The sequence below is a fragment of the Sycon ciliatum genome, chromosome 1 (assembly GCF_964019385.1).
Source record: "Sycon ciliatum chromosome 1, ocSycCili1.1, whole genome shotgun sequence".
NCBI classification, from domain to species: Eukaryota; Metazoa; Porifera; class Calcarea; order Leucosolenida; family Sycettidae; genus Sycon; species Sycon ciliatum.
Window position 1 is genome coordinate 90,866,188 of NC_088643.1, and position 6,048 is coordinate 90,872,235.

At 48.1% G+C, this 6,048-nt stretch overlaps 1 long non-coding RNA gene across 1 annotated transcript; it reads left to right on the forward strand.

Annotated features, from left to right (window-relative positions):
* Positions 1–2,330: 2,330 nt before the first annotated feature.
* Positions 2,331–4,896, forward strand: LOC135806408 (uncharacterized). Its single transcript, XR_010551229.1, has 2 exons — positions 2,331–2,578; positions 3,915–4,896. It is a non-coding gene; the product is annotated as an uncharacterized LOC135806408 (long non-coding RNA).
* The last annotated feature ends 1,152 nt before the right edge of the window (positions 4,897–6,048 follow it).

The following is a 6,048-nucleotide window of genomic DNA, read 5'->3' on the forward strand; positions in this document are numbered from 1 at the left end:
TAAAACAAAGTTTTGTGAATGCATAGGTGCTTGTTGACTTACTGACACACAACCAAACATCTGCTCTCAAATTGTGTATGAACTGTCTGTGTGTAGCGACGACGTTACAACTGCTACCGGCCGATGGAGATTGTGACACGACCGCAAGGTTAGTCGTTGGCCATGGCAATGACCACCAGCAGCCATGGCAATGATCACCAGCAGCTATGGCAATGATCACCAGCTGGGCAAATTGCCATGTTGTTGTTGTTGTTGTTGTTGTTTATTTATTTTACATCGCAAGGCAAACGGGCAGTTCTGCCCAATATTATGGAAGCGATGACAACCAGTAAGAGGAGTCAGAAATGAAGAGAAAAATAAATGAAAATAGAAATACGAAAATGGAAGTAGCAATGAGGGGAGGCAGGGTCAAGACGAGCAGAAAAAAATGGATCTCAAATTTACAAGTCGGGTCATCGTAGCATGATTCTATCGAGCCTCATCAGCAGGTTACAAAAGCCATTACATTTAACCGAAGTAAAATACGCGCAGCATGCGTTTGAATTCACGGACAGATACTATGGACTTCATACAGTCGGGCAGGCCATTCCAGAGTCGGCAGCTGGCTAGAAGCGGTCGGCATGCGCCAGAAGCACTGTGGGCCAGGGGGAGGGGAAGGTTGCGTCCCAATTGACCTCGAGTGGTCATGCCTGTCGGCGGGCCTTGCAATACAATTCGGGACGACAACAGCTCACTGACGATTCCAGAACGGATTCTAAATGTCAGGAGTCGGAGCTTGCATTCTCCTCGTTCCAGCGCTGAGCAGACACCCAGCCTGGTGTACAGGGGAAGAGTGTGGGCCAATGGGTGCTCATCGGCCACGCAACGGATACAACGTTTATCCAGTTTGGCTACTGTGTTCCGCTGCTCAGCGGACAGTCCTGGGAGAAACGCATTCGACGCATATAGAATATCCGGTATGACAAGGGCAGAGTAATACAGCATCGCCTGCCTCACTGTTAGGCAGTGCCGGATCTGGCGGAGGATCCGCAGCTTCATAGCCGTGCGTCGGACGATAGAGGTGACTTGCGGTGACCAGCGAAGATTTTCGTCCAGAGTGACTCCGAGGTAGCGAGCCGTACTGGTCTGGGCAAGAGGCGTGCCAGTGCAAGTAATGTGGAGGCCATGTAGCTCACCAATATAGTTATCATGCATCTGTTGTCTATTAATGAGACAAAGGGTAGTAGCGTATTTTCCGGAGTATGAGCCGCACCCACCCTATTTATCACCGCTAATTTGATCATGGGAGTATAAGCCAAACCACTTTTTTGGGTGAATTTCGAGTGTTCAAATTGCGGCTTATACTCCTACACAATACGGCAAGCTCCCGGGCTAGCTCCACACTACAGACAACAGACACAATGCTAGTAATAGAAGAATCTCATTGTACATGATCCTAGGTTAGTTACAAGTGACTAACTTATACTTGTATGAGCTTCCAATTCCATAGGAGAGCTTCCAGGTGTTCTGCATACTGGAACAATTGGACACTGACGAATTTGCTCATTCTCTGCTTTATGTGCAGATATTCTCGGCTCTTTTGATCCGCCGGCATCGAATGAGGACAGGTCTGAGGCAGATCTCCGTCAGCAGAAACTCTTCTCTCAGGTTGATCAGCAATCACAGACGTTACAAGCACTTCAGTAAGTCCTGGTTGAAACTTACACTCCCTGTCTTGCACCATGCAGGTGTGTACTGCATTGGTATTCATTTTATACTTGAAGTATTTGTGAATGGTGAGTTCGTTGGAGGAAGCTCTGATATCTTTGAAAATGTGCTGCGCTTGCGTAGTTGTTCTTCACTGCTATACGTTCTAACAATCAGTATTGAGATGCCTTTTGTTGGCTCTTCTACCTGGATTCCATTGACAGATGCGTTAAGCCCTTGGATCCTTCCATGAGTGACATGCAAACCGTAACTACTACTATTATTATTATTATGGTGTTTGGCGGATAGAAGACGAGAGAGACGGACCTCCCTCTGGACTGTGACTGTAGTTGGTGATAGTTTCCGTACTCTATTATTCAGTACCGACACTTTCTACGGTTCTAGTGACTCTGTGTGTATGTGCGTGCGTGCACGTGTGCACGTGTGTATGTGTAACTGTGCACATGTACATCATGCATACGTGTTTGCGCATGTGCCGACGTGTCTTTGATTGCTACCCAGGGCGCAGATGCAGAACGTTGTGAACATCCTGACAGCTCGTCCACTGTCACCCACATACCCTACTGGTGTCAGTGGTGGTGGGCATGGTGGTGGTGGTGGTGGTGGTGGTGGAGGAGGTGGAGGTGGTGGGGCTGGTGGTGGTGACGGTCAACCTCCACAATCAGACCAGCCTCCTGAAGACACCAGTCCAAGTTCACATTCACCCGTTCTACCTGGGCACTCTATGTATGGTAGCTCTTGGGACGACGACGACGATGAGGCAGACTTGGCCGGTCCAGGTTTCGGATTGAGAAGACAGACTGAGAATACCGACTTGCTCGAGGATTTGGTCGACTTGATTTCAAATCGCTTGCCTATTGTGATAGAAGAAGTGAGTATAAACCGTTCTGAAATGTGTCGGTACTACGTCCATGAGAGTGCGGTGTGTGTGTGTGTGTGTGTGTGTGTGCGTGTGCGTGTGTGTGTGTGTGTGTGTGTGTGTGTGTGTGTGTGTGTGTGCGTGCGTGTGTGTGTGTGTCAGCCTTGCAAGCTGTTGAATGGTGTAATCCCAACACAAGTTGCTATGTCTAACATAGCGGTTCGCTATCATCGCTTCCGCGATGGGCATGTGTGTGTGTGTGTGTGTGTGTGTGTGTGTGTGTCCCATATGGTGCAGTGGTATATGCAGCGATTTCCAATCGAGAGGTTGGGGGTTCGATTCCCGACGATTATGGTCACACAGGTCTTTCTTCTCTTTCGCAGACTCCTCCTGACTTTTCTTTCATTCTCCTGGGTGGTTACCAACAGCCAGTGCATGTCGGAGTATGTTTCGTGATGTGTGTGCGGGACAAAATGAAAAAAAGATGCGGGAAAAATGAAAAGACCGAAAAGTAGAGATTTACTGGCCAGAAAAAGCCACTGACCAGGCTGAATAGTGGCGGTCAATTCTTCAGCCTTGCAAGCTGCATACTGGCCAACCCTCCCATTTTTCCCGGGAAAATCCCGGAAAATCAACACTCCTCCCGGGGTCCCAGGGATTTCAAGCAAACTCCCGGAAATACCACAGTTTTGTCTGATACAGGATCTTCCTGAAAACTCCATGGATTCGCCCCGAATGTCCCGGTTTTTTGAACTTTTTTCAAGGTATGTACGGTGTTTATTCGCACTTCGAACTGTGCACAGCACTTTGAAGACCTGACCATGCCTAGCCTGCAAGATCGGCACTGACAAAGTGACAGGCGGGCGCCGACTGAGCAAACTGCACTCGTGACAGGGTCGAACTATGCTGTACGTAGAGCTGCAGAGTCGAACGTTTTTTTTGGTGGGAAAAGCTCTTTTTCACTTGTTTTTGTGCCATCCAGGGATTTTGAGAGAAATCCAGGGATTCTGCATGTCTTGTCAAGGGATTGAGATTGTGGTGGTTGGTCAGTATGAAGCTGTTGAATGGTGCAATCCCAGCACAAGCTGGTATGGGTCCTGCTGTAGCATCGCTATCATCGCCTCTGGCGATGGGTGTCAAAAGGTCAAGAGGCTGGTGGTGGTGGTGGTGGTGTGGGGGGCATAAATGTACATCATTAAAAGTTGATGAGTCCACAAAGGACGAAACAGTTCTGTCCACAGATTGAGCATCATTGAAAGTAGGTGCATTCACCTGTATGTATATGTGTATGCGTATGCGTGTGTATGTATATGTGCGTGCATGCATGTGTGCGTGCGTATGTGTGCAGTCGGTTGCCAAGCATATCCGGGACATGATTGCCGAAGTGGAGCAACACAACACCAGAGTAGCCCGCCAGACACAGCAGATCGTCCGTCAGCAAGTTGTCGATGAGATCATGAGCCAGTTCAGGACAGCCACGGGTACTGTAGTGGACCAAGTTGCTGACATCATAGATAGCAATGCACCAATTTAGAAGTAATTCGACTGAGTAGACCTTACAAACGTTACTGAGGCTGTGAGTCATGCAGCAGATCATGTGGAGCAACTGAGGGAGGTGCTAGTATGATCACTACATGTAGTATTGCTGGGTGCCTACAACCATCCACAATTAGAGCGGATAGCATGCCAGAAAGGATAGCATGCCAGAATGGATAGCATGCCAGAATGGATAGCATGCCAGAATGGATAGCATGCCAGGGTGTCGATCCTCTGCAGCACAGCACAGTTTGACCTGTTTGCTTTTTAATCACAGTTTGCAGCTGCCGGGCTTACATGCTCCATAGCCACAACCAATGCTGCCTGGTTTGATATGAAATGCCTACCCCAGAGTTACAATATGCTACACCCGCTCTACCACGTTTGCATTGGATCCGAACAGCATTGTATAACTTCATTTGCCAGCATTACCTCCGAGCTGCGTGGAGTGTTTTAAGCGTCTCGTAGCCATCTGACACATGCACACGCTGGACAAGAGCTGTCAGCAAAAGTCCAAATCATTTCGTGCGCACTCACCCAGCAAAGTCAATCCCCACTGGTCCGGTGCTGCTATAAGATCATAGTAATTGCTTTAGAATGCTCAGTCTGCTTGAAGTATTTACCACAGATTATTACCATGAGGTAAAATATGATTTGTCAAGCATAGTATGCTTGTCACATGATGCCTGTAATGACAGCCAGCTTGGATATAACATTGCAAAGTAGCAGTACATATTTTATCAAGAGTGAACTGAAATTCACCTAACATTCAAATACACCCTTTTTTCGTTTGAGTCACGTGTCACGATTACTATGGGAACAGCATAGATGTATGCTTGGTTCCGTGATGTCCTATCTAGGACATCTCCAGGACTGGTTACCAGGTGATTGTCTGTAACTGGGTGGGAACACAGAGCATTGGTGGAGTCTCCCGGGAGTGATTATTCACATTCTGGTTTTCAGGGATCGATCAGTTGCTGGTTGTTATGTCATTCCAAATCCGTCAAAAATCCTTCCTGCACAGGGTGTCACACTGTGACACAGCTCAGTTCTAATGACCCCTTGGCCCTGGCCCTGGCTCCTAGACTAGATACACTAGGATGGTATGGAAGACAGAGTCAGTACATGTAGATCTACATGAATCATGATTGTACGTTTACAGTGTATTCCACGATGGCGTGACCGGCCAATATTCGGGACGGATGATTGATACGTGTGATAGAACTGATACTAGCCAGAAACAGCTAGATGGAAATTACCAGGGGAGGCAAGAAGCAATGGATCATAAAAAACAAGCGGGGTCAATAGCAAGGGTGGTCGAGATAGTTAAATACACGTTCGACGATATCAGAAACCAGGGGGGGTGCGCGGAGCAGGAACAAGTACTGCTCAAAAGAAGACTGGATGCATTGTTTCGGAAAAAAAATCTACGATGTTGGGTTGTGATGTCGATAGGGAGTGAGTTGTAGAGGGTGAGAGCACTGTTGATGGGGGGGGGGGGGATCTCGGTGCCTGTTTGTGTGTACATGTCCGATGGAGTAGGTCCTTGTCTGTCGAAGGGTGTATGGTTGGTGTTGACGTTGTGGTGCAAGATGTGATTGTTGCAGGTGTGGTGGGGAGGTTTGGTGGTGCATGTCGCATGCTAGTAGGGCTTGTTTAACAAGGAGTCGTGAGCTAAAGGTGGGAAGCTTTGCAGGAGGGAACTGTGGTGAATTGGTGCAAAGAGGGGAATCCGAAGGCAGATGCGTATAGCACGGTGTTGAATTCTCTCCAGTGTGTCCCGCTGTTGCTGTGTGGTGTTGGAGAGGGCAAGGCTGCCATATTCGAGAACGGGTCGGATGTAGGTCGTGTATATTAATAATAGGCTGGAAGCGTTCATTGTGCCACGTGTCTTGTGGAGTTGGTGTAGTAGTTTGTTGGCTTTGTTGGTAGATTCTATGATGTGT